This window comes from Physeter macrocephalus, chromosome 14 (genome assembly GCF_002837175.3).
Source record: "Physeter macrocephalus isolate SW-GA chromosome 14, ASM283717v5, whole genome shotgun sequence".
NCBI classification, from domain to species: Eukaryota; Metazoa; Chordata; class Mammalia; order Artiodactyla; family Physeteridae; genus Physeter; species Physeter macrocephalus.
The window spans coordinates 60045532-60073352 of NC_041227.1; the positions used below are offsets into that span (position 1 = coordinate 60045532).

The 27821-nt window shown below is 41.9% G+C and overlaps 1 long non-coding RNA gene across 5 annotated transcripts in view; it reads right to left on the reverse strand.

Annotated features, from left to right (window-relative positions):
- Window positions 1-27821, reverse strand: part of LOC114487826 (uncharacterized) — a 151729-nt gene that overhangs the window by 28961 nt on the left and 94947 nt on the right. Inside the window, exon 3 of one of the 5 annotated variants that reach the window (XR_008619423.1) lies at window positions 4307-4404. The exons of 2 other annotated variants lie outside the window; for them this stretch is intronic. This is a non-coding gene — a long non-coding RNA (uncharacterized lncRNA). Of the gene's footprint in view, window positions 1-4306; window positions 4405-8334; window positions 8609-25553; window positions 25912-27821 lie in introns of those variants that run through there. 2 more of the 5 variants (XR_008619421.1, XR_008619419.1) reach the window with 2 other exon arrangements.

Sequence of the window (27821 nt, forward strand, 5' to 3'; positions counted from 1 at the left end):
CAGCGGCCATGGCTCACGGGCCCAGCCGCTCCGCGGCATGTGGGATCCTCCCAGACCGGGGCGCGAACTCGTTTCCCCTGCATCGGCAGGCGGACGCGCAACCACTGCGCCACCAGGGAAGCCCCAGTCTGTATTTTTATGACCTGCTTCCTGCCTTCCCATACCTGCCTGGGCATCTTTCAGTTTGCAACTACTAGTTCGTCTACCCCAAAACGGTTGCTTTAGACATACTCTGGCACAACAACAAAGGTCTATCCAAAATTACTTATCTTTCCTCTCATTTTAATGAGGCAAAGACTATTGAAATGTGATTCACATAATCAGCTATGAATACAGTATGCAAAAGAGTGGATTTTGGGCTTCCCTGGTGGCGCAGTCCCCTGCCGATGCAGGGGACATGTGTTTGTGCCCCGGTCCGGGAAGATCCCACGTGCCGCGGAGCGGCTGGGCCCCTGAGCCATGGCCGCTGAGCCTGCGCGTCCGGAGCCTGTGCTCCGCAACGGGAGAGGCCACAGCGGTGAGAGCCCCGCGTACCGCAAAAAAAAAAAAAGAGTGGATTTTGCTGCTTAAAAAGTATCAATGGAACTATTTAGGCTTAGGACCAGAAACTGTGCTCTACCATCAAGAATTAGAGAACCAGGCTGGTCAGTCGTTGGACCAAAGGGCTGAATAGGCACAAACCTACCAAGCTGAAGCGTGCGGCCCAAGGAAATGAGATAAGGAAGGCGCCCGAGTTTAGTCTAATGGCCTTGTAATTGGCTGATCTCCATCTGCCTCTTGTGAACAAGGCAACTTTTGTACCTAGGTGGTTACAGACGTGGAAATGAGGGGCTGTGGGTGGTGATTACTTAATGAGGAGTGTTAGGCACGTGGTGGAAAATCACTTCTGCTGAAGCATAAAGGAAATGGGTGGGCATCTGGCGAGGCCTGGAGAGAAGAGGGCCGTCCTTGAGCTTCTGGCCCAACTGCTCCTTTTGAGAAATTTGCTGACCACATCAACAGACTCCACTTGTGGGTACGTTCTCTTTAGTGCAGGGTTTCCCACCCTGGGCATCATTGACATTTGGGGCTTGATGATGCTCTGTTGTTGGGGGCTATCCCACGCACTGCAGGATTTTAGCAGCATCCTTGGCTTCTGTCTACTAGACGCCCAGAGTACCCCTCTCCCCAGATGTGAAACCACAAATGTCTCGAGACATTGCCAACATCCACTGGGAGGCAAAATCACTTCCAGGAGTCACCCACTGGTTTTAGCTGTGCCGTATTTAATTATTTTTTCAAATTACTGAACTACCTTTTTTTTTTTTTTTTTTTTGCGGTACGTGGGCCTCTCACTGTTGTGGCCTCTCCCGTTGCGGGGCACGGGCTCCGGACGCGCAGGCTCAGCGGCCATGGCTCACGGGCCCAGCCGCTCCGTGGCATGTGGGATCTTCCCGGACCGGGGCACGAACCCGTGTCCCCTGCATCCGCAGGCGGATTCTCAACCACTGCGCCACCAGGGAAGCCCCTGAACTACCTTTAAAATCAAGGAATATTACTTTAAATCCTGATTTCTGGTCTCTCTGTGAAAAGTTCAGATGAGTTGGCGACACGGGGTTCTACCCGTCCTCTTTCTGTCCTGGCCTCTGGTACCCCTCTAGCCCCATCTCCTGTACTCCTGACCCCCACCAACTCCTCCTCTGTACAGCTGGTCCCCAAGTTATGAAGATTCGACTTAGAATTTTTCAGTTCTATGATGGTGTGAAAGTGATGGTACACCTTCAGTAGAAACTACTTCGAATTTTGAATTCTGATCTTTTCCCAGGCCAGTGACATATGGTACGATCAATCCTCTCTTATGAAGCTGAGTTGTGGATGCAGCTCCCAGTCAGTCCCGACATCGCAAGGGTGAACAACCCACGCTTAAAACAATTCCGCACCCAGACAACCATTCTGTTTTTTGCTTTCAGTACAGTATTCAATAAATTACGTGAGACATTCAACACTTTATTATAAAGTAAGCTTTGTGTTAGAGATTTTGCCCAACTGTAGGTGAATGTAGTAAGTGTTCTTACGTTTCAGGTAGCCTAGGCTCAGCTGTGATGTTCAGTAGTTTAGGTGTATTAAATGCCTTTTTTTTTTTTTTTTGCGGTACGCGGGCCTCTCACCGTTGTGGCCTCTCCCGCTGCGGAGCACAGGCTCCGGACACGCAGGCTCAGCGGCCATGGCTCACGGGCCCAGCCGCTCCGTGGCATGTGGGATCTTCCCGGACCGGGGCACGAACCCGTGTCCCCTGCATCGGCAGGCGGACGCTCAACCACTGTGCCACCAGGGAAGCCCTAAATGCATTTTTGACTTCCAAAATGTAGGGAATGTCAAAGGAGTTGGAAATGAGGGGAGGGGCAACACAACTTGGACTGGGAATCGGCAGAGCTTCCCTGAAGAGGTGACATTTGAGCCCTACAAGGAGCTGACTAAACATAGAAGGGAGAGGGGCATTCCAGGCAGATAATACAGTATGTGCAAAGGCCCTGAGGTGGGGAAGAACAAGGAACTAATAGCAAGCCAATGGAGCTGAACTGCAGATTACAAGCTAAGTGTGAGACGTGATGGAGACTGAAAAGGTAAGCAAAGGGTAGGTCACACGGGACCTGAGACCACGTTAAGCATCCTGAACTTTAACCATGAGAAGTGAGAAGCAACATCGTCTACCCCCAGACTGGACTCTGAGAACCAAAACTACATCGTATCTATTGATATATGAACATGATTCTGTCACTCCTCTGACTTCATTAGCGTGACTCTCTTTTTGGGGGGAGTCTCCTGCTCAGGCAAAGGATCTGACGTTCATTACAAGAACTTGAGAAAAAGACTCATCACCTCTTCAGAGAAAAACATGGACAGTTTATACTCAAGATTTTTCATCCCTTGCCTCAAAATCCACACCTTTGTGTGTCCACCAACCCTGAACTGCTGCATCGTGAGCCTTACCTATCCTAAATAAGCGACCACTTTGAAAGACGCCGTCTTAAATCAAACCTCCAGTTCCCACTCAATTCTGACCCTCCCTTCCCTGCAGAGACACTGCCATCGCTTTGCAAGGTGGATTCTTCCTTACAGCCATGAGCAATAAACTCACTTTGTCTTCTCAACAGGTTGTGTTGGTGATATCATAAGCAGCTTTTGGCAGGAAAGAGCTCTCTGCAGGTGGCCCCTTCGTCTTGTCACTAACCTTAAATCGGGAGCCCCCATGCTCTATTCATCTCTGGCCCTAGCACACCTTTCAAATCTTTTGACCTCACAATGCCTTGCCTAATCTATTGGTTCTTTCCATAGATCAAAGAAGTAGAAATGAAGAATAAGTAATGAACAGAGGACTGGATCTCTTCCCTAGCTTCCCTTTTCAGTAATCTTGCAAACAAACTGTGTGAACAAGGTAACACCTAAAGAAAAATCACAAGAAGTCAACAAGCCTTTACACAAGCCTGCACACAGTGGGGGACGGCAATGAAGGCGAGGCCTCTGAACCCCCATCCCAATGATTAACTGAGATCACTTTCCTTTTTGCCTTTAAAAACTTTTGTGGCTGAGCAGACTCTTCAGAGATGGCTTTTGGGGGACACTGAGTCCGCCATCTCCCCAGATTGTCATCATTCTGATTAATAGCAACTTTCTGTTCTACCTTTGTCTCTCTCAAGTATTGATTTTTGAGCAGCAAGCAGTTGGACTTGATTCAGTAACAATATGAGGAGGAAGTTTCAGGCTGGAGCCATGCAGGGAATTTCAACAGGAAAGTGACAAGTCTGGCACTGAGTGAAGTCCAGAGAACATCTAGAAATAGAACACTACTTGCAAATAACATGTTTTTTCTTGGTCACCTTCAAGCAATCTAGACAATTGCAAACATGCAAAGCCAGTAGGACAAAGGAAACAAAAACCACGCAGGAGGCCTTGGTAAAGAGAAGCAAATCCACACACAACGCCACCACACCCCCGTCATGGCTCTCTCCAGCAGAATCCAGGTTCTGAATTCTTTAAAGATGTTTTTCCGTTGCTGTCTTAACATTATACTGGAAATTGCGCAGGCTTGGGTTTCGTCTTTAATCAAGTGAAATTGCACCATAATTTTGTTTAGTCATTAAAATGTTCTTTAGCAAATCTTGTCAACAAGAGCCATTTAAAGGGTTTTAATCAGTCTTAGTCAATCTCGAACAAGGTAGAGGCACAATATTTGCAACAAGACAAGTGGGATGCAAGATGCCCAAGACAGGCAGCCTGAGCATCCTGCCTCTGTTGTTCAGAGAGCTGTTTCCACTCCACTTACTTTTCCTGCTGTTCAGACTTGCCAGTTTTCACAGCCATCACCACGTCCAACTTAGCTTACACACAACAAAATCATTTCAGAGGGTCTTAAGGCTTCTGTATCTGTACAGGTGGGGACAGGAACGCAGAATTTGTGAATGGATACTGTTCTCCACATGGCAGGCAGACACTCTCTTTGGATTTAATTTTAAAAAGAAGAATCATCCCTTATGTCTTTGTCTCCCAGAAGACACTATAGTCCATGCAAATCCTATCAGGATTAGAGACCCCTGAGGGGAGGGCATAGCCCAGAATGCACTGCCAGAAGTAGACCTTGAAGGTGTCACCAGATGGAATGTCCAGCTCAACCCTTCTCTCCTGAATCTTACAATTTCAGACAGCCATTCAAGTCTGTATGTGTTAGGATGCTTGTGCCAGCAATAACAGAAATCCCCCAACTCAGACTGGTTTATATGATAAAGAAACTGTTTATCAAATTGTCACTCAGCTGTCCTACCAGAATCTTCAACTGAAGGTGTCTAACTAAAGTTTGATGAGAGTCTGCATTACATGACATGGTAAAGTGTATGGATTCTGGGGCCAGCCAGTCTGGGTTTGAAATCCTGGCTCTGCCATTCCCTAGTTGTGTGACCTTGGGAAACTCACATAACCCTCTCTGCCTTGGGTCTGCATCTGTAAAATGGGGATAATGATGATCCTTCCTTCAGAGGCTGCTGGGATGATTATGTGAGTGAATGGTTGTAACCCGCTTAGAATGGTGCTCAGTACAGAGTAAGCTTCATATGCCTTTGAGTTTTATTTGCCCCCCAGAAGTCACACCCACACTTGATCCTCCTCCTGAGCTTCCCATCTCAGAAAATGGCATTGCTCTCCATCCAGGCACTGAGACCAGACGGCTACATCCTCCAGACTGGAAGATGTACTTCTTTCTTATAATATTTATGAAAAATCCAAATTTAAATGTTTATTTTGTTATTATTAGTTTAATGTGTGTCTCCCTCTCCCTAAGATCTAAGTTGAGATTTTGTGAGTCTTGTTCATCAGTGACTGGCACACAGTATTGAATGAATGAGTGAATGAGTGAATGAATGAATGAATGAAAGAGTTGGAGGTCTCATGAACAGCTAACAACCAGAAACTTTTAAGAAGTTATGAAAATTGAAATCAATGATGAGTCAAGGAGTATTATATTGTGATTTCTAATAAGAAATATATATATTTGGGCTTCATCCCTGTTTCTGGCCCACAGCGATCAAGGTGTCTTTTGTTATGTTAATTAGGTGACTTTTGGAAATTATCAAAGGATAGGGGCTGGTGCCTGTGGAGCCAGGCCAGTGACTGGAGGGTTGGAACTTTCAGTCCCAACCAATGTGACCTCCAGGGAGTGGAGAGGGGCTGGAGATTGAGTTCAATCACCAATGATTATTGTGTTGCAGGAAGGGGGACCCCTTCCAGGGCCTGCGAGTGGGCTCTTGTCTAACACTCGGAAATGAATTGTCCCAGGAGACACACGGGCTGACAAAGCAAGAGACTTGATTGGGAAGGGGTGCTCGGGAGGAGAGCAGCAGGTAAGGGAACCCAGGAGAACTGCTCTGCCACGTGACTCGCAGCCTCGGGTTATATGGTGATGGGGTTAGTTTCCGGGTTGTCTCTGGCCGGTCACCTTGCTTGGCCCAGAGTTGGTGACTCAGGGCCCTTCCCTGGTGCATGTCCATCACTCAGCCATGACAGATTCCAGTGAGAAGGATTCTGAGAGGTTGGTGGGACATATGGACTGGATTCTCCTCTCTTCTTTACTGAATTCTTCCTGTTGGTGGTAGCTTCTTAGGTCCACATTCCTTACCAGAACCTCCTGTTGTAAGATAACTCAGGCAAATGCTTACCATCGGCCTGGCCAGGGCGGGCAGTTTCGGTCAGTGGTTCCCCTAACAATTGAGTTAATCAGTAGTGCCTAAGTAATGAAGCCTCCATAAAAAGCCAAAAGGACAGGGTTCAAAGAGCTTCCAGGTTGGTTAACACAGAAGGTGGCACACCTGGGGAGGGCAGGGAAATTCTGTGCCCCTTCCCCATGCCTTGCCCTGTGCAGCTCTTCCATCGGCTGTTCCTGAGTTATAACCTTTCATAATTAATTGGTGATCTAGTAAGTAAAATGTTTCTCTGAGTTCTGTGAGTCACTCTAGGAAATTAAACAAACCTGATGAGGGAGTTGTTGGAACCCACAATTTAGAGCCAGTTGATCAGAAGCACTGGTGACAGCCCAGGCTTGGGACTGGCATCTTAAGTAGGGATTGGACAGGGGGCAGTCTTGTAGGATCTGCTGTAGGTAGAGTCAGAATTGAGTTGAATTGACACCCAGCTGATGTCTGAGAATTGCTTGTCTATGTGGGGACACACACACACACACACACACACACACACACACACACACACACACACACACACATTGGAATTAAAGACCAGAACCCTTTTGGGGGTGAGGGGGAATAATTCACTGTTTTGCTTGATGACATAGTTGGGGAAGAGGGGAAAGCGTTGTGTGGATGCAGTTTTGTTTAGATTGCTTGACTTTCTTTTTAGGATCACAGGGAAACAATGCCTACAAATGTCACTCATAGCTGTCTGAGAGGTGGAACTGGGAGAGTTTGGAGGAGAGGGAAAAGAGCACAGTTTGCAAAAGAAGGCTTTGAAGGAGGCATTGCTCCAACATTTCTGAGTCTTCTGCTTTCTTAAGCTCAGGGCCATTATTTCCGACTACCTTCTGGCGTCCAACAAAATGTCCTTCAGACTCTTAAACCAAATAAGTCAAAAATTGAATTCATCCATTTTTGGGCTTCCCTGGTGGCGCAGTGGTTGCGCGTCCGCCTGCCGATGCAGGGGAACCGGGTTCGCGCCCCGGTCTGGGAAGATCCCACATGCCGCAGAGCGGCTGGGCCCGTGAGCCATGGCCGCTGGGCCTGCGCGTCCGGAGCCTGTGCTCCGCAACGGGAAAGGCCACAGCAGAGGGAGGCCCGCATACCACAAAAAAAAAAAAAAAAAAAAATTGAATTCATCCATTTTTTCCTCCAAATCTCCTTTTCCTTTGTCTGTGACATTAACATCCACCTAACACTAATCAGGAAAGTCATCCTTGATTCTACCCTTTCTCTCAGCCTCCCCTTGCCCCACTCTTTCTCCATTGATATTAGATCAGAAGTGAGGTCAAGAGTTCTTCATAAAATATCTGGACAGCAGTTATGGAGACTTTAGCCCTAGAGAGGGTTCCACACGTGAGTTCCCTTCTCTGCCAGACACAACACCCTGTGCTCATGGGCAGGGATCTAGTCTGCCGAGAGAGTTTGCGTTACCATAAAAATGGGCACAGCATTGAAGAGGTCCTGGCCCAATTAAGTTCCTTTGCATTTGCTTATGAAAATGAAGACATTCCAGTTCTAGACTGTATTTCCTTTACCTCCCTCAAGGCAGGCTACAGACAGAAGACCTCACCATTGAATTTTCTCTGTTTATCATATCATCCCCAGCGTCACAGAGGGATCCCTGAGTTGTGAAAAAAGATAATCCACACCCACTTCAGCAGTGCACACACTGTACGGATGACAAGGGCCAGTTTTTCTGTGTGGAGGACCAAACTCTCCATCCTGCAGGAATCTGGATATTCAGAGCCCTCCTAATGTTGTGTCCAGCACATGACCATGGGCTATAGACCAACCTCTTGATCATGGCCCACAAATTCAAGCCCTTACCTACTTCAGCCTCCCCTTTCTCTCTTTGGTCCTAACACACTCTGTTCTGGCCACACTGACCTTTATTTTTTTCATTTCCCCCAATATCTGTACTAACCACCCCACTGGTCTGAAACTTTGTACAATCTCTCCTGTACCTACAGTGGTCACCTGGCCAGGGCCACTCTCCCTGCAGACCTCAGCTCTAACATCACTTCATCCTCAGCGCTCACCAACCTTCCCAGTGTGGCCAGAATTCAGCCACTGTACACCGGTGCCAGATCAAATCTCAAAGACAAAATTTTGGGTGAAGTAGAAAGAAATAGCTTTACTGCTTTGCCAGGCAAAGGTGGCCACAGCAGGCTAATGTCCTCAAGACTGTATGTTTTGCCCTGGAGGGGGTAGTGAGGAGTCTTATAGTGTTCAAGGAGCAGGTGGTGATCAGCTTGTGGACACTCTTCTGATTGGTTGGTGGTGAGGTAATCGGGAGTCAGCATCATTAACCTTCTGGTTCCAACTGGTCTGGGGTCTACGTGCTTGTGGGCAGCGTACAGTTAACTTCTTCCACCCGGCAGGGGTTCCAGTATCTGCAAAAGACCTCAAGGATATGGCTCAGAATATTACCTAGAGCCCTTGAGAAGGAACTAAAATGTCCTTTGTTTAATGACTAAACTATTATTAGTTTGTCTTGCTTGACTGTTTTCCTTTCTTTCCACATTTTCTCACTACTCTCATTAAATTTATTCTTTGACTAAAGTTTTTCTACAGACAGAAGGAAGGTAGAGGACATGGGCTCGGTTACACCAACAAGATCAGCCCCCTCCCCAGCTACACGCTTTCAAAGGTTTGTGTACCTCCAGTGCTAGTTCCAATTTATTTGTGTGATTCTTTCAATTATGCCTGTCTCTCTCACTAGACTGTATGCTTCTTAGGGAAGGGATCATATCAATGTAGTCCCAGAACCTAACACAGCATCTAGTACACAGGAGGCACCGCAGAAATTTTTGTTTGTTTCATTAATTAATTACTACCTGGCAGTTCACTCAGCACTGGGTACAAATAGATAATCAAATGCACAGAATCTATTCTCATGAAACCCACAGACCAGTCAAGGAGCTGACAGGAACATAGGAAGCTACAAAAGAGTGCCATTAAAATGTACAGGTAAGAGGAGAGGACTTTCTAAATTTTCTTCATCAGAAAAATAGGAAATGGCAGAGGAGCTAAACCTTGAAGGCTACATTGGATTTGGATTCACCGGGAAGTGAGAATGACGATCCAGAGGAGGAAACAATAAGTACAGGTAGAGGGCTGAGAAAATGCAGAGGGCTGAAAATCAAGGTGAGATTTTAATGTGCTATGGACAGTAAGCCCTGCCAGCCAAGCGTCAAGCTTCACCACCCCAGAATGTTCCCAGAGGTACTGGAGATGGAAGCTTTGCCGATAAGCATCAAAGCACCAGCACCATGTTATCAATGGCTTGGCTGGGTGACCTCCATGCAGGGTTCCAATGAGGCTGAGTTCTGATGATGCAGAGTTCACTGCATAGGCTTGGAGCCCTCACCTCCCCATCTATGCGTGAATCTAGCACCCAGATTTTCACCCCTTCTCCATGGTTGTAAGATGCCCTCACCCTCAATGACCTTCGCACACAGGCCCTTTGTGACCAGGATGCAAGAAAGACCTTGGTCTGATTTAGTTTGGGTCTGAGCTTTTAAAGACAGTGTCCTGAGTGAACACGATCTCCTGCTCTGATGAATCCAGTCAGCATTCCATGCCCGCAAAGAGCATTGAAGCAGGGGATTGGCAGAGAGGAGAAGGCAGCGCAGGTAGGTGTAGGGGGAGCGGAGATAGGCATAAGAAGACAGGAAAGGAAAGGTACCATTCCCTAAATAGGGGAAATAATGGTTAATAAGAGTTATTCTTTCTGTTTCTTCAGCCAGATGCAACTTTCCCTCTTGACTTGATTAATTCTTATTCAAACCTCAAAAGTCCATCACCTCCAGAGGTTTCCTCTTACCTCTTTCATTTTTATTTATTTATTTAATTCAACATTTTTTAAATTTTGTAGCAAGACCATAGAACATAAGATCTATTCTCTTAGCAAAATTATAAGTGGACAGTACAAGATTGTCAAGTCTTACAAATGAACTTATGTACAAAACAGAAATAGACCCACAGACATAGAAAACAAACTTATGGTTTCCAAAGGGGAAAGGAATGGGGGATAAGTTAGGAGTTTAGAATTAACACATACACACTACTATATATAAAATGGATAACCAACAAGGACCTACTGTATAGCACAGGGAACTCTACTCAATATTCTGTGATAACCTATATGAGAAAAGTATCTAAAAAAGAATGAATATAAGTATATGTGTATGTATAACTGAATCACTTTGCTGTACATCTGAAACTAACACAACGTTTAAAATCAACTATACTTCAATACAAAACTAATAATTTACTTTTTAAAAATTGTTTAAAAAGATTGTTAACGACCAGCCCTATATTGTACAGTAAATCTCCAGAGCTGTCCTACCTTGATAAATCAGGTTTAAAAAAAAAAAAATGTAAGCACAGGACAGTTGTAATTTGCAATGACCAGTGGACCTCTATGAGTGCCTCCTTCCCAAGGACTGCCTCCTCCCAGGGCTGAGACCCTGAGGCCTCTGCACTAGGACAAGTAGCCGTTGCCCACGACTTCCCCTTTGCTTGTGGAGCATGGGAAACACTTCTTTCACCCAGAAGAAAAACAGCTCCTAGGGTGAGGCGTGGAGTTGGACTCTTTAAAACTCTGTCTACAGCAACTTTCATGCAATCAGTGAGCTAACCCTCCAGTCTTGCCTGTTTCTGCCCCCAGATCAGATTCAACCCAGTGGTCTCTCAACACTGTGACCCACTGTTGGGTCCTAGACCCACATGTTGGGGCCTAGAAGCTAGTAGTTTCATATTCAGCCCAGACTCAGGAGCCCGGTTTCTAACTCCTACCCCACCTCCTAGCCCACCCTTGTCCTCTGGTCAAGCTTTTGTTTACCTGGGTCCCTATCTTTTGCCATAATCAGGTGTTAAGAAACTTTGAAGTGAGGAGTTGAGTCTCATTTATCTGTATGTTCTCTCCCACACATACACACACAAAACTATTCCCATCAAGTTATAATTATTATTTTGCATAATATGGGGAAGTCATAATTCTACTGCTTAGAGCTGAGTGACCTTAGACAAGGTCATCCAAGCTTTCACTGCCTGCCCTTTGCAGACTGGTGATAATGCACCATCTTCTAAGACTGTGGTGAGGATAAGGTTAGGTGTGTAAAGTGTTCATGGTTAAGAGTACAGTAGATCTTAGCTATTATTACTAGGTGCTCAATCAGCGTGTTTATCAAATGGAGTCATTAACAGACCTCCTTTTTATGGGCTCTGCTTGGCAGTTAAATGTATTGTGTGTAAATGTTGAGAGTAGGATGGGGAAGGAGGAAGGGGATGGCAGATGGGTGTCCCCAGGTTTCCTTTCCCCAAGCCTATCAAGAAGAAAAATTGTCAACTTGAGTTTGGGGTTTAGCATGAGAGCAGTGAGTAGAAAGATAAACGGAGACTTGTCAGTCTTCTCTGAAATCTAGGGCATTAGCTCATTTTCTTTTTAAAATAAAATAGGTCAGCTAAGCGAAACTGTGTGCTCAGTCAAAGATGTTTCTGAATGTGAGTGTGTGTGAGAGGGAGAAGGCGAAAGAGAGAGACCCAGCTGGGGAGCTCGGAAGGGATGGGTTACCCTGTGCCGTGTCCTTACACCAAGAACTTCCTTGTGGGATTTCATACTGTTCCTGTCTTCTCTCGTGGGAATTACAATCATCAGGCAGATGAGTCTTCTGTTACTGCTTGTGTGTGTGTGTGTATGTTGTGTGTGTGGTTTTTTTTTTTTCATTAGGCCATCGTGGTTAATAAATAGAATCAAAGAGATCTGGCTTCAAACCCTAGCTCTGCCACTCACTCTGGGTGATCTTGAACAATTTACCTTAATCTCTTTGAGCCTCAAAATCTTCCTATATAAGATGGAGTCAACATTCCTTACATTGGTAGGTTTTTGTGAGTATTAAGTTACATCAGATATATACAGTGGCATGCACATAGAAGGTGCTGAAAATAAAAAGGCAGCTGCTATTAGTAGTGGTAGTAGTAGCTGTAGTAGTAGTAGTAGTAGTAGTAGTTAACAGTAGCAGGCATAACAGTAGAGGTAGTATCAATAGTAGTGGCAGTAACAGTAGTAATAGCAGCAGGAGTAAGAGTAGTAAAACAGTAATAGCAGTGGTAATAGTAGTCATGATGGTGGTGGTTATAGTACTCATAGCAGTAAAGTAGTAATAGTAGTAGTAGTAACAATAGTAGTGGTAGCAGTAGTAATAGCAATCGTGGTATCAATAGTAGTGGTAGTAATAGTAATAGCAGCAGTCATAAGAGTGTAAAATAGTAATAACTATAGTAATGGTAGTAATGGTGGTGGTGGTCATAATAGTAAAGTAGTAGTAATAATAGTGGCAGTAGTAGTAATAGTAGTGGTAGTGGTATAGTAATAGCAGCAGCAACAGTAGTAAGAATAGTAAAATAGTAATAGCAGCAGTAATAAGTCAGTCATGGTGGTAGTGGTCATAGTATTCATAGTAGTAAAGTAGTAGTAGTAGTAATGGTGGTGGTGTTAGTAGTAGTACTAATGGTAATATTTTCTACACTCTTCTAGCTATATTCTCTCGCTCATAAGTTTCTAGCATCTAAGACCATCTTAGGAATCCTTGATAACCTTCTCAGCAATTTAGCACATAACAAGGACTCAACAGAATTAAAATGTGTTCCTAAAGTCTCTCATTATAACTTAGCAGCACATTAAGGAAACAAAGAAATGCTGCTTCATTGTACCTTGGTACCTGGGTTTATCCTAAAAAGAAGCTGGGGCTGGTCACCGAAAAATTTCTTCTGTGGGCCAGTAACTCATTTGCGAGGCTACGTTAAACACTATATCATCACATCATCTCATAAACGGTGGCAATGACCTTGGCAAAAATATATGCGTTAGAGCAGATGCAACCCTAGAAAGACAGAAGTGCTGAGTTCTTGAGGTTGAAATCCTCCCTGGCAGGCAGCCGCCAACTCCAGACAAGCGTATGCACTCTTGCAAGACAATAAAACACTTTGAAAAACTGCCCACCATTCAACTGTGATCCCAAATCACTTTCTTTTCCCATTGATTCCTTGTTCAAACTTCTGGGGAAACTAATTTGAAAGAAGGTCAGTGCTTTAAAAGGGGCGCTTGTATTTCCTGCATGTCTGGTTTAGGCTGTTTGAAGACAATAAAGAGCATCAGAAGGTTTTAAGCTGTTACCTTTCCACCAAAATCACTTTCAGCATGAAAACCACATGTGACCTCAGACCCAAACCTATTTATGTCTGTCTCTCTCATATGTCACTGTGAGAATCAGGCCAGACAGACTGGTTCCAGGGGCACCACTGTTTAAATGGAGATCACAATAGTGATTTCTGAGTGTGCATAACCCTTGCCATCAGCAACCCTGTAGAGCTGACTATTCCCTACAGACACTGGTGGCAGAGTGTGAGCTGATCTGGAGGCTGCAGGAAGACTTGTGTTTAAAGCCAGTGTTTTTCTTCTCCAACTGGAACTCAAGGAGAAGTTGCTGGAAAGAGTGAGGGATGTAGAATACTTTTGTAATATCAAGATCAAGTTCTGAGCCTCTGCTTGGCTCCCAGGAGCTCTGCCTCTCTCTGTCTCGATCAGAAGTAGTTTCAATGAAGGCTTCTGAATTCCCTCTGGGAGCGATCAGCACAGGATAGACCCATGTCCAGCAACGAGCACACACTTGAGTCCAGAGCCTCTCTTCAGATCAGAGCTCACCTCAGCTGTCCTGCTATCGGGAAGTTTCTGCTTCTCTGACAGCCTGAACTCTGAACCCAGGCTCAGGAACTGTGGGGCATCCCTGAGCTCCCTTCTCTGAGCTACATTTCTTGCCTGCTTCAAGCAGTCCCTGCCTGGTTCTTTCATCCTTAACAATCCATTGTAATCTGACCTCTGTGATTCACTGACTTTTTATGTTTCTTCTGTAACTATTCATCTTCTTCCTTCCAACCAGACTCTTGGTCCAGGCTCCTCTGTTCCTCTCTGTTCCATTCAGCCTGTATCCTGATGGCTCAGGACCCATAAGCTCATCACTTCTGAACAGCAACAGTGAGTGCTAGGAGATGGAAAGTTCTTGAAACGTCTGACGGAAAATTCTATGCCAGGCTCAACCATCGATCAAATGGGAGTCTACAAGAAAGACATTTTTAGATGTGGAAGGACCCAAAATATTTATCTCCCATGCACTCTTTCTTGGGAAGCTACTGAATGGGTGTACTCCACCAAAAGGAGAGGGTAAATAAAGGAAGGGGAAGAAAGAAGATCTGAGGAATCCAACATGGCAAACCAGGGATAGTTAAGTCCCAGAACCATATTGAGCTACGGGCTTAAAGAGTGAGTCATCCAGTGAGAGTGGTCAAGGAGATGTCATCAGGGAAAAAGGGCAGAACCTATCGAATGTGTGCAACTGTGTCTGTATATTAGGAAAATCATTGACTGGTATTAACAGAGTAGTGGGGGAATTCAGAAAAAAGAAAAGAAAAGAAATACATATAGAGGAAACTAAACATTTCAGCCATAAACAAAATTTATATAGTTGTAATAACATAAACATTATTATTGATTTAACCAAGTATTTTGATATCATTAAACCGAAACATAGTAAATTGAGACAATTAAGGGTAGGAAGAGAAAGTGGTGAAGTTGACTAAAAAGAGCTAAACCTTCAACCGTCATACCCAGAAGCCAATAGGGAATTTCTAAAACTCATGATTCCAGTAATAGAGGGATAAGCATATTAAAGACACGTATGTAAGGAAATACCCAAAGAAATAGCTGAAAAAGAATGAACAGTAATTTCTGGGGCGCTAGACTTGATCTATTTCACACTAGGCTTTTTAAGATTTTTTGCTTTTTAACCATGTACATGTATTACTTTAATACAAATGAAAAAAATTAAGATGTAATGTTTGTTGTCAAAACCAGAAAGCATGGAAAAATATAAAGAAGGTAATGCAAAGCACTAACAATCTCACAATCTTGAGATAACCACTATTCACATTTTTCTGAATTTTCTTATAATCTTATTATGTGTGTTTTTAAAGAATTGATGGTTATACAATATCATGGTTTTCTTTTTTTTTATGGTTTTCTTAGTTTTACATATTTCATCTAATATTATACCATGAGAATGTTCTCAAGTCATTAAAATTGTTTAAAACATCGCTTTAACATCTGCATTATAGTCCATTAAGTAGATTTACAATGATTTTCCCAGTCCCTTATTATTAGACATGTAGCTTCTGCCCAATTTTTCATTTTAATTTTTTAAAAGTGTCACAATGAACATTTTGGTACATAAACCTCTTTCCTCATCTCTGATTATTTCCTTAGAAGTGAAATTACTGGATCAACAATGAGAAAAACAGAAATATTTAATGAGCAAAAAGCAGTGAAATTGTTATATGAACTTTAAAAAACCCCTGCATAATTGTTATAGATTTTTTAAACACTACATTTAAAAGATCTTCCTTAAGATAGTCACACCCTGAGGCAAGTAACATCTGCCAACTTTTAGGTAAAATGGTTAGACTGCAGTTGGAAAGGAATGCTTATTTAGACAATGACTTCTGCACTGAGAGATTAATGAGAAGAGGCAGCATCATTAAATGATTTGCTCTGGAGCTTCCCCACTTCTTTTCTCATAGATTATCCTGAGATAATATTGAAGACTTGTCCAAAATTAGTGGAAGAGCTGGGACCTCACCGTGGATTTCGTCCTAACTCCTGGTCTCATGCACACTGTAGTATCACTTGATTTGAATAGATGTGTAAACACGTAACTCTTTTACTATCTTGACTGGTCATTGACATTTAAAGGTGAACTGATAAAACAGACATTTCACAATTAGCCAAAGAGTTTTCAGAGAACTTGAATAATAAGTGCACAACTTTCTGAAAGGAAAAATGAGTCATTGATGGAACCAGAATCCATAATTTCATCAAATTCAAGGAAAAGAAAGAACCCAATGCTTATGTGGATTGTAGAATAGAAGGTCAATTCAAATTATTTGAGGCTTAAATGTAAAAGAGAGAAAACAATACGTTTCTTAGGTGCCTTTTGTTTATATTAATGACCTCAGATTCTTACTTCTTTGTACTTATACAAATATTGTATGGTAGGTGATATTATATTTCCCCAAGTTTCCCTTCTCTCTTGAAAGGGATCACTGTCAATGGAGTATTCTTCCCAGCTTCATTGATGGTGGATTGGTAATATGACTGGCTTTGGCCAGCGGAATGTGGGCAAATGTGTACGAGTTTAGAGGCTAGGACTTAGAGGCATCCTGTGTTTCTGATCACCCTTCTTGCACTGCTACCATCATCCGTGAAAGGGCATGCGCCAGGTAGTACACCTAGAGTAGACCTAAACTCAGTTTGCATCCTGAAGTACAGCTATCTCAGCCAAGCCACAGACCAATGAGCCAAAAAATAAACAAAAATACATAAATGTATATAATAAAATAATATATAATTTAAAAATACTGTTGTAAACCAATGAGATTCTGAGGTTGTTTGTCACACAGCATTGATGCAACACTAACTGAGTAATACATACAGCTTCTATTTTTGGATCTTCCCTCATTCTATGTGCCATTCTCAGAAAGCTTGTTAATCCTACACAAAGAATAGTAATTTCCTAAATTATGAATCACATTATAATTAACAGGGTGTTTTATAACATGTTGTTTTTATTTAATTCTCACAACAGAAAGTGAAGTTGAGAGGTAATAATGACTCCTGTAAGGTCACACATTGACTAAGAGATAGGGCTGGGGCTTGTACTCAAGTCAAACGCACCCCCGACACATAGAGAACTACAGCAAACAGTGATACAAATGGTCCAATGAAATTAAGTTGCTAAGATGTTGACAACAAATACCTTCCAAGAGATTATTGCCAGTTGGAACAGAAAACAAGAATGGCATGATGTGGTTAGAGAATTGGATTTTCATTAGCAGCCATTTCTTACATTCCTCTGTATTCAGGGAGCAATCTGACATGTCAATGTTATTTGAAAAGCAAACCTTGCATTTCCTAGGGAAAATCTTCCCTCGTGATGTCCTGGGTACAGCTCGGTGGCCACATAAAATGTCGCAGTAAACAACTCAATATATATTTCAAACGTTAATTGCCTTCCCAGACCTTGGAATTTCTCACTGAGCTCACTCACAAGTTTTATTGAGGGCATAAAATTTACTGTGTTGACATACCCTTTAAAGTGCTGAATTCATCAAGGCCAAACCAAGCCCAGATGACATTATAGAGAGTGAGTCAAAATTTTTTATTGAAAGTTTTGTTCCACCCTTCTCCTTTACATCACAACCCAAATTAAGCCAGTGGGGGGCCAGTTGGGGTGGGGAGTGGAAATGCCAATACTTTTTAAAAGAAATGTAATCATCCTTTTCCAGGCACATTCCTATGGAAAAGGCGTGAAGCCACATTATTTATTCTGAAGTCTGGGCCTCAGCAACCAGACGAAATCATGAGTCTGTGTTTGAAATGTCTCAGTGTGGCAACCCAGAGTCAGAGAGGCCCCTTGAGAGTCTCCAATAAAACGATGAGCTCAAAGATTTTTCCTGTGGGACCTTCTGATTTGTTTAAAGAGAAGTTTGTTGTTACCTGATTCCCTAAAGTGATAATTGTTCAAAATTTTGCCTCTAAGAGGCTTTGCTTGCAAATAGCATATTGTCATGCCTGGTGAAGAGAGTATCTTAAAACATAAATAACTCTGAAAGATAGAGGAAAGCCTAGCCTTCTGTGAAGGGCTTAGTAGAGTAAACAGAAAGATGAAAAAGGGCATAGGATGCTTCTAGAATATGTACAAATAGCCCAACAAAATTAGATTGCAAGATGTCAACAACAAAGAGCATTCAAGCTCCCAGAGACAGTACTCAGAAGTCACAGGTCAAGTTCACTCCCTTACTTAGTTAAACACCAATGCTTGTTAAGAACTCTGAAGCCAGACTGCCTGGGTTCAAATCCTGGCTCCTCCACTTATATGTAACATCACTCTAGACCACGGTTTTCTGTCTTTGTTTTGCATCTGCAAAATGATAACATAATATTTTTTCTCATAGGGTTGTTATAAAGGTAAAAGAAGTTAGCATTCTCAATTCTCAGCATGTTAATTATGATAATGAAGTACCGGGAGTAAGGAAAAAATAAAACATTCGAGTTTATTGTGAAGCTTACATTCTAGTAATGTAAACAATACTCTAAATAGACAATTACAATCCAGTGTGGAAACGCTTGAATGACCATCATAGGGGTTCCTTGGGATAGCTATTTAGTCTAATAAAGAAGATTTGCCTGGATACAGTGGTATCTGCCCCGTTAATCAGTAGAGAGAAGCAAACTCACACTGACCCATAGATGATCACACCTATTTGACTCTATTTATTACCTGTCGCTGCATAACAAATTACCTAAAACTTAGTGGCTTAAAACAACAAATATTTATCACCTCATGGTTTCTGTTGCTCAGAAACCTGGATGCAGCTTGGCTGAGTACCTCTGACTCAAGCTGTCTGCCAGGGCTGCAGTTTCACCTGAAGACTCTACTTGTGGGGGGTCAATGTCCAAGGTCACTCAGGTGGATTTTAGCAGATCACAGCCCACAGTCCTTGCCACGTGGATCTCTACATAGAGCTGCCTCCTGAGATGGAAGCTGGCTTCCCCTGGAGTGAGTGATGAAAGAGAGAGAGGAGACACCAAGATAGAAGCCACAGTCGTTTTATAAACCAAACTTGGAAATTACAGCCCATCACTTCTGCCACACCTGATTTGTCAGAAGGAAGTCAGTATGTCCAGCCAACACTCAAGGGGTGGGGACTACACCAGGCATGAAGACCAAGATGCAGGGGTCATTGGGGGCCCTCTTCCAGGCTGTCTACCACACTCTGTTGGATCATTTCAGGCTATTTAGAAGGAATTTAGCAAAAGCACAAGAAAAAAGGAAGTTAGAAATTCTTCTGGCCACTGTCCTTGCCACAAACCACCAAGCTAAAACCAAAAACAGGGAAAGAAGTCAATCAATCTATTGGTTAAGCGTCCATTCGAATGCCACTTTTTCAAAGAAGCCTCTTCACCACCATGTTATTGTGGTCCCTCCTCCTATTGCTTGTTATACCATTACCTTGTTTGATTGTCATCATTATATGACATATTCTCATTTATTTGCCTATTGATTATGTTTTTCCTATATTGCAACCTCCATGAAGACAGGGACCTTGCCTATCTGGAAACTTCAGTACATAGTAAATATTTATGAAAGAACTGCCAGGATCTCTATACAAACAAGAGGTACATCTGACCTTGAAGTTCCTGAAATGTGGTTAGAAAGATCGGAAACAGTCAGAAATAAGCGTTTGCCACAATTTTGTCTTTAGCTGCAGTTTGGCTAGAAGACTGAGGAAGCCACTGGAGGTGGAAGAGTCAGAGGACCCTCAGTGGAGAAGGAGAAGCTGAGCAGGGCTTTGATAGTGGTCTGAATTTGGCAGGAAGACCTCTATTTAAGAGAGTAAAAGGGATGGAAGGAGTACTTGGGTAGGTAAATCAGGGTCAGGATCAAACAGCCTGGAAACCTAAACAGAACTGAAAGCCAATCCCAATCCATCGCCAGTGGCCCAGCCAAGTGATACACTGAGGCTGATGTGTCTTTGTGCACTGATCAAATACATGAACGAAGCCACTGACATTGCCAGGCTCTTCCTAGATGTCTTCAAAAATGTCCCCAAGTGAGAAACACATCATCAGTGTCTCTTGAGAATGATTCCCTGCCATCTTATTCTCCCAGTAGGAGTTAACATTCTGGAGGATAACCTAATTCCCTTTACTCTGATTTTGTTTTCACCAGAAACCCATAGATGAGTGATTTAACAGCTCAAGCATTTCCACAATGACCCAGCTTAGGCCAAGTGCTCATTTCTGAACCAGCCCCACTGTCCAGGTGATGGAGTTCTCTGATTAGCCAAGCCCGGGTCATGTGGCTGTCCTGTTACCACAGAGTGAGGTTAATCGAGCCACCACAAAGCCACACGATCTAAAAAGAGAGGGAGGATGGTGCCCCAAATGAAAACTGTGGTGTCTTTACCCAAAAAAGTTGAAGGATCCTGGGAAGGGAAAACAACATCCTACACATCCTATCCTGAATTACCCTGAGCGCCCTGAAAAACCACACCGGGGTTCTGAGTAAAATTCTCAGGATCACAGCACCTTATGAGAGGCTTCCACACAATCAGATGAAGACTGTGTGGAAAAACAGAGCAAAAGATAATGCACCCCAACGTCCAAAGCAGCATTGTTTACAAGAGCCAAGGTCTGGAAGCAACCCATCAACAGGTGAATGGATAAAGAATATGTGGTATATATATGTGTGTGTATATACACAATGGAATATTACTCAGCCATGAAAAGAATGAAATTCTGCTATTTTTAGTAACATGGATGGACCTAGACAATATTATGCTTAGTGAAATAAGTCAGAGAAAGACAAATACTGTATGATAACACTTATATGTGGAAGCTGAAAAATCAAACAAACAAATATATATAGCAAAATAGAAACAGACTCACAGATGTAGAAAACAAACTAGTGGTTACCAGTGGGGAGAAGGAGGCTGGGGAAAGTAGGGATATGGGATTAAGCGGTACAAACTACTGTGTATAAAATAGATAAGCAACAAGGATATATTATACAATTGTACAGCACAGGGAATTATAGCCATTATTTTGTAACAACTTTTAATGGAGTATAATCTATAAAAATACTGAACTACTATGCTGTACACCTGAAACTAATATAATAGAGTAAATCAACTCTACTTCAATTTTTAAAAAGAGGGAGGGAAAAAAAGAGAGAGAAAAAAAAAAGAACAGAACTTGTTTAAACCAGAAGACGGAGAGAGAACTCCAGGGCCTGGAAGCACCTATCAGGTACCCCATAAAGAAAGATAAATAAGTGTTATTTTCTATTTCTAAGGAGTAGGATCAGAGAAGTGGTAGGCCCTCAATGTTTGTTATAAATGGCAGAAGCCAAAGAGGGAGAGGGAACTCTCACAGATTTAAAAAGACTTAAGAACATGTGTATACAAATGTACATATGTTTTCTTTCCTCTTGGGTAGATAACCTGAAATGGAATGGCTGGATTATACGTAGGTGTATGAATTAGTTTGTCATGGCTGCTGTTACAAATTACCACACACTTAGTGGCTTAAAACAACCCAAAGTTATTATCTTACAGTTCTGCAGGTCAGAAGTCTGGAATGCATTTTACTGGGCTAAAATCAAAGTATCGGCAGGCCTGAGTTACTTCTGTAGGCCCTCGGAAAAAATCCATTCTCTTGCTTTTTCCAGCTTCTAGAAGCTACCTGTATTCCTTCCTCCTCTTCAAAGCCAGCAATATAGCATCTTTAAATCTCTCTCTCTGACCCTCCTGCCTCTCTCTTATAAGGACCCTTGGGCTTCCCAGATAATCCAGGATAATTTCCCCCATGTCAAGATTCTTAAGCATATCTGCAAAATTCCTTTCCCTATGTAAGGTAACATATTGACGGGTTCCAGGGATTAGCATGAAGTCACCTGGTGGGGGTGGGGAGGGAACTATGCTGCCTACGACGGTGTATATTTAACTTTAAGAAACTGCCCAATTGTTTTCCAAAGTGGCTGTACCATTTGACATACCCACAGGTAGTATATGAGAGTTCTAATTCTTCCCCATCCTTGCCGATAATTGATAGGTCAGCCCTTTTGATTTTAGCCATTATAATAGGTATGCAGGGATACCTCATTTCTGGGTTTAATTTGCATTTTCTCTAAGCAAAGATGCTGAATATCCTTTCATGTGCTTATTTGTCATTTGTATCTCTTCTTTGATGAAGCAGCTGTTTAAAATTCTTTTCCTTTTTTACTTGGGTTGTTTGTTTTCTTATTATTAAAACTTGAGGGTCCTTTCTTTTGGTACAAGCCTTTTGTTGAATAGATGCTTTGCAAATATTTTCTCCCCCCATTTGTGGCTTATCTTTCATTCTTTTAACAACTTTACTTAGAATAGCCAAAAACTGGAAACAATTCAAATGTTCATCAATAGGTGAGTGGTAAATAAATCATGGTGCACCCACATCCAGTAGAATGCTAGTCAATAGCAATAAAGGAATAAACTATTGATACACCCAACAACATGGATTAATCTCAAACTAATCATGAGTGCAAAAGAAGCTACACAAAAAAGTGTACATGCTGCATGATTCCATTTACACAAAACTCTAGAAAATACAAACTAATCTATAAAGACAGACAGCAAATTTGCAGTCGAACTATAATGGAGGTTGATGGCGTGGGGTTGGGAGAAGCCAAGGGGAGATTACAAAGAGGAACAGGAAATTTAGAGGGTGAGAGAAATGTTTCAATGTCTTGACTGGTGATGGTTTCATGGTTATATACATAGGTCAAAGCTTATCAAATTGTACACTTTAAATATGTGTAGTTTACTGTGTGCCAATTGTACTTCAATAAGTCTCCTATTTAAAAAGGAGACAAGAGATTTACTGACTAAATGTAACACATAGATCTTATTTTGATCTGGACTTAAACAAATCAGCTATAAACAAAAACAAGTAGAAGAAACTTGGACACTGACTGGATATAAATGATATCACAAAATAAAGGTTAATTTTTAAGTTATTATCATGGCACCTTGGTAAAATTTTTCAGTCCTTTTCTCTCAGAGGTGTGTACTGAATGATTAGCTGATGGAGTGATACGATTTCTGGGATTTTCTTTAGAAGGATCATGCATGACGATGGAGTGAGTGAGGCTGGAAAATGAAACAAGATTGGCCACGTGTTGATAATTGCACAGCTGGGTGATGGGCATGAAGAGATTCATTCTACTATTCTCTCTACCTTCATGTATATTCTAAAACTTCCATCCTACATAGTTAAAATGTTCATTTTTTTTTTCATGCTTGTTGAATGAATGATACAAGAAGGCATATTTCTACTCAGTACAAGATTGATATTTTCTAAAAACAACACCTTTCTGAAAATGGACTCATCTCCCTTAAGCTGTAGTCAGTTGACTAGAGTAGAACAGGAGGTGTTCAGAGGCCAGAAGATCCTTTATGGGGGATGCTATAGAGCAGGGGTTAACGGTCTATGGCCCAGGGGCCAAATCCAGACCTCCACCCACAAGCTAGGAATGGTTTTTACATTTTTAAATGATTGGGAAAAAAATTTTTAACAATGTTTTCTGACACATGAAAATTATGTGAAATTTAATTTTAAGGCCTATAAATAAAATTTCATTGGAACACAGCCATGTCCACGCATTTGTGTATTGTCTCTGGCTGCTTTCATGTTATAACGGCAGTGGGGACCTGCAAAAACTAATCTACTTACTATCTGGCCCTTTACAGATAAAGTCTGCCAATTCTTGACTTCGAAGATAACCTTGAAACCTGAAAGTGTTTTCCTAAACAAACAGCACTCCAGAAAAGTGAGTGGAAAAAGCAGGACATGAACGAGTCCAGCTTTAGGCTCTATTCCTCCTACCAAAAGGAGCCCAAGGATCAGGGAAGATGTTATTTTCAATTCCTTGCAGTAAATGCATTGTCATTTCTGGGAACACGGTGAGTTTGAAAGTTGAAGGGGTTAGGTTTGCCCTCCAGCCTTAGGGCTCAGAACCCTCTTCTGTGGATAGACTTCTATCTATCATTAAATTCTATGGATAAGTTTAAAGAGCAAGGTGTACATATGACCCAGCAATTCCACTCCTGGGTATACATCTGAAAACAACAAAAACACTAATTCAAAAAGACACATGCACCCCAATGTTGACAGCATTATTTACAATTGTCAAGATATAAAAGCAACCTAAGTGTCCATCAACAGATGAATGGATAAAGAAGATGTAATATATATATATACCATGGAACACTACTCAGCTATTAAAAAAATAAAATTTTGCCATTTGCAGCAACCTGGATGGACTTGGAGGGCATTATGCCAAGTGAAATAAGTCAGACAGAGAAAGACAAATGCTGTATGATATCATTTATATGAGGAATCTAAAAAATACAACAAACTAGCGAATATAACAAAAAAGAAGCAGACTCACAGATGTAGAGAACAAACTAATGGTTACCAGTAGGGAGAAGGAAGAGGGGGAGGGGTGATATAGGGGTAAGGGAGTAAGAGGTACAAAAGATTAGGTATAAAATAAGCTACAAGGATATATTATACAACACAGGGAGTATAGCCAATATTTTATAATAACTATAAATGGAGTATAACCTTTAAAAATTGTGAATCACTCTATTGTACATCTGTAACTTGTATAATATTGTACAGCAATTATGCTTTCATTAAAAATAAAGTAAATAAAATCAAAATAAATAAATAAAGAGCAAGGTGTAACTTTCTGCTCTTATCAGTGTCTGAAATCCTCTGGCGTTTGCTCATTTGTTCATTACGTGGACTCTCCCACTAGTTCATGGGGGCAGGGACTCCATCTGTCCTATTCACTGCCGTATCCCATGACTGGAGCAGTCCCTGGCACATAGTAGGCCCTCAGCAACACTGAAGGAATGAATAAACTGAAGGAAGCCTCATCAAACAGAGAATGAGTGGAAATTACAACACTGAAGCTTAGGGATAAAGAATAGTTTTCTTCTTGCACAGTGAAAAGACTCTTTATTCCCATATTCTTCTTCACATATGTCTAAACATAGTACCTGGAAACAGTACGATATGAGTAGTGAGGGAATTTTGCCCATCACAATTTCTGTGCAAATCGGAATGAAGTTCAACTCCCGTTCCAGAAGGCAGCCACTGTTCAGAGTTCTGCTGCATCATATAAACACAACTTTCTCCTTTGTGACAGGGAATGATGCACCTTGATTGGCTGTATGACCCTGTGCAGGTGACTCACTCTCTCTGTTCTTCATATGTGTAAAAATGGGTTAGCATCAATGGGTTTTGGGGAAGATCAAACAAGATAATAATCCGTGAGATGACAGGGCTCAGTATCTGAAACCAAAACAGTCTTCGTTTTCCATTCTCAGTGACATAAGCCTTCTCCACCATCTGTATGAAAGAACTTGGGATCCATAATCACAATGTTCACAAAAGCCAAAATGTGGAAACAACCCAAGTGTCCATCAACAGAAATGGATAAACAAAATGTGGTATATTCGTACAATGAAATATTAATCAGCCATAAAATGAATGAAATACTGGTACACGCTACAACGTAGATGAACTTAAAGATATACTAAGTGAAAGAAGCCAGACACCAAAGACCATATATTATATAATTCCATTTATATGAAATATCTACAATAGGCAAATTCATAGAGACAGGAAAGAGATTATAGGTTCACAGGAGGTTGAGGAGAGGAGGAAACGTGGAGTGACTACTTAATGGGTACAGGGTTTCCGTTTGGGGTGGTCAAAAATTGTAGAAAGTGATAGTGGTGATGGTTGCACAATTTTGTGAATGTCTTTAATGCCACTGAATTTTACACCTTAAAAGTGGTTGAAATGGCAAATTTTATGTTGTGTATATTTTACCACCAAAAAAGGCTTTGGAAACTGTGATGTGCTGATTCAAGGAATCTGGAACCAGAACTCCTGGATTTGAATCCCAATTCTGCAAACTGTGTAACCTCGGGAAGCCCTTCACACCATTCTGTTCAGTCTCCTTATCTGAAAATGGGGATGAGAACATAATTTTATCTCCCACATGCTGTAGGAATTAAAAGAGCTCATTAATGTAAGCACTTAGAAGTGTACGTGCATATATTAAATGCTCAGTAAATGCTAGTGAGTATAACAAGACTGTTATAGATAAGTCATTCTATCCACACATGCTCTTAGAACAGCGTTTCTCAACCTCCTCACTATTGGCGTTTGGGATGGATAATTCTCTATTGTTGGGAGGCTGTGCTGTGCCCTGTAGGGTGTTTAGCAGCCTCCCTCGCCTCTCCTCACTAGATGTCAATAGCATATATCCTTCCCTCCAAAGCCGTGACAACAAAAACATCTCGATGTTGCTAAATCTCTGTGGGAGAGCAAAATTGCCCCTGGTTAAAAAACACTGTCTTAGCATCCAAATTGCAAAGCTGGAAGGGGTTTTACATATTCCCTTTTCTGACGACTTCCAAATTCTGTGGACTGTGTCCCATGACCCATGATACAGGTAAATGTGTGTAGATTTATATTTATCATACATATACATATGTATCAAAAGTTTCACAATACAATGTTTACCCTGTGTACAGTGTAATGCACTCTGTTTTCAATTCTGTTGTTTTGTATTCTGTTTCTTTTCTAAAAAATATAAATATATATAAATAAATGAATATATATATGTCGGGCATGACCCTTTAAATTGATTTCATGAGCCACTTATAGGTTACAACCTACAGGTTGGAAAATACTGATCTAGTTAACTTTATTTTACCAAGGGCCAATGAAATCTCCAGACATTTTAGTCCCACGCTGGGCACCCTGCATCACTCATTCTACTGATGAGCGTTTCAGGCTGACCCTCACCAGCTTTCCAGCTTCCAGAATGGACCAGGATTCCACTGCCCACGCACTACACGGGCAATAAGCATCCCAAGCTTTTCCTAGCTTTTGATTTATATGTATACACATAATAAATATAAATATACACACATTTTCATGGAAGCCATGAGAGTGGATAACAGCTAAGACCCCATCCAATTTTGCTTTTTGATGATGCTAAAACAGTTGCTTTTAACCAGATAGACATAAATTTGGAATAATTGAGGGGGAAAGTTTAATTCCAAGGTATTGAGTCACACTCACATTGCTTCTACATTGAAACAACTTCATATTTCTTCTCTCTCTCTCTCTCTCTCTCTCTCTCTCTCTCTCTCTCTCTAAATAGCAAGCAGCAGGTTGCGAGGGGCTGTATCTGTCTTGCAGAGGCAGGAGTTAGCCCTGGCCCTGAAGACCTGCCTTTGCCAGCTCCTGAGACATTTAACACTTGGGCACAACAGAGAGGACAGCCAAATCCTGCCCTGAGCCAGAGTAGGAGTTGCTGGAAGGAGAGCTTTCAGATGTAATCAGCCAATCCATTTTTTATAATCTCCTATTACAGACATGGGAGGGGGCAGCTAAAAGGACCTTTTCTAAGAGAAATATTTTCTAGTTTAAAATTTAAAAGGCTGAATCATAGAATCCTTTCACAGACCACTCTCTGCATAATGTTTTTTTCCCCAAAAAGTTACTCAGCTGAGGTTAATGGTGAATAATAACAGCTGACATTTACTGAGCACTTGCCACAGGCATGGCTCTGCGGCAAGTCCTTACACGATCGTTTCATCATCTCAAGCGTTTTAGGAGGCAGGGGGCATCCTTACCGCCCCCATTTTGTAGATGGAGATATTGAAGCACAAATTGCGTAAATGACTTGCCTTAAATAACAAGGCTCCAGAGCCACTATGCTGGGAAATATACCCAATAGGGTTGCAGATGCAGCCCATAAAAATACAGAACGTCTCTTTGCATGGGACATATGTACATTAAAAAAAAGCATTTGTTGTTTATATGAAATTCAAATTTAACTGAGCATCTTGTTTTTTATC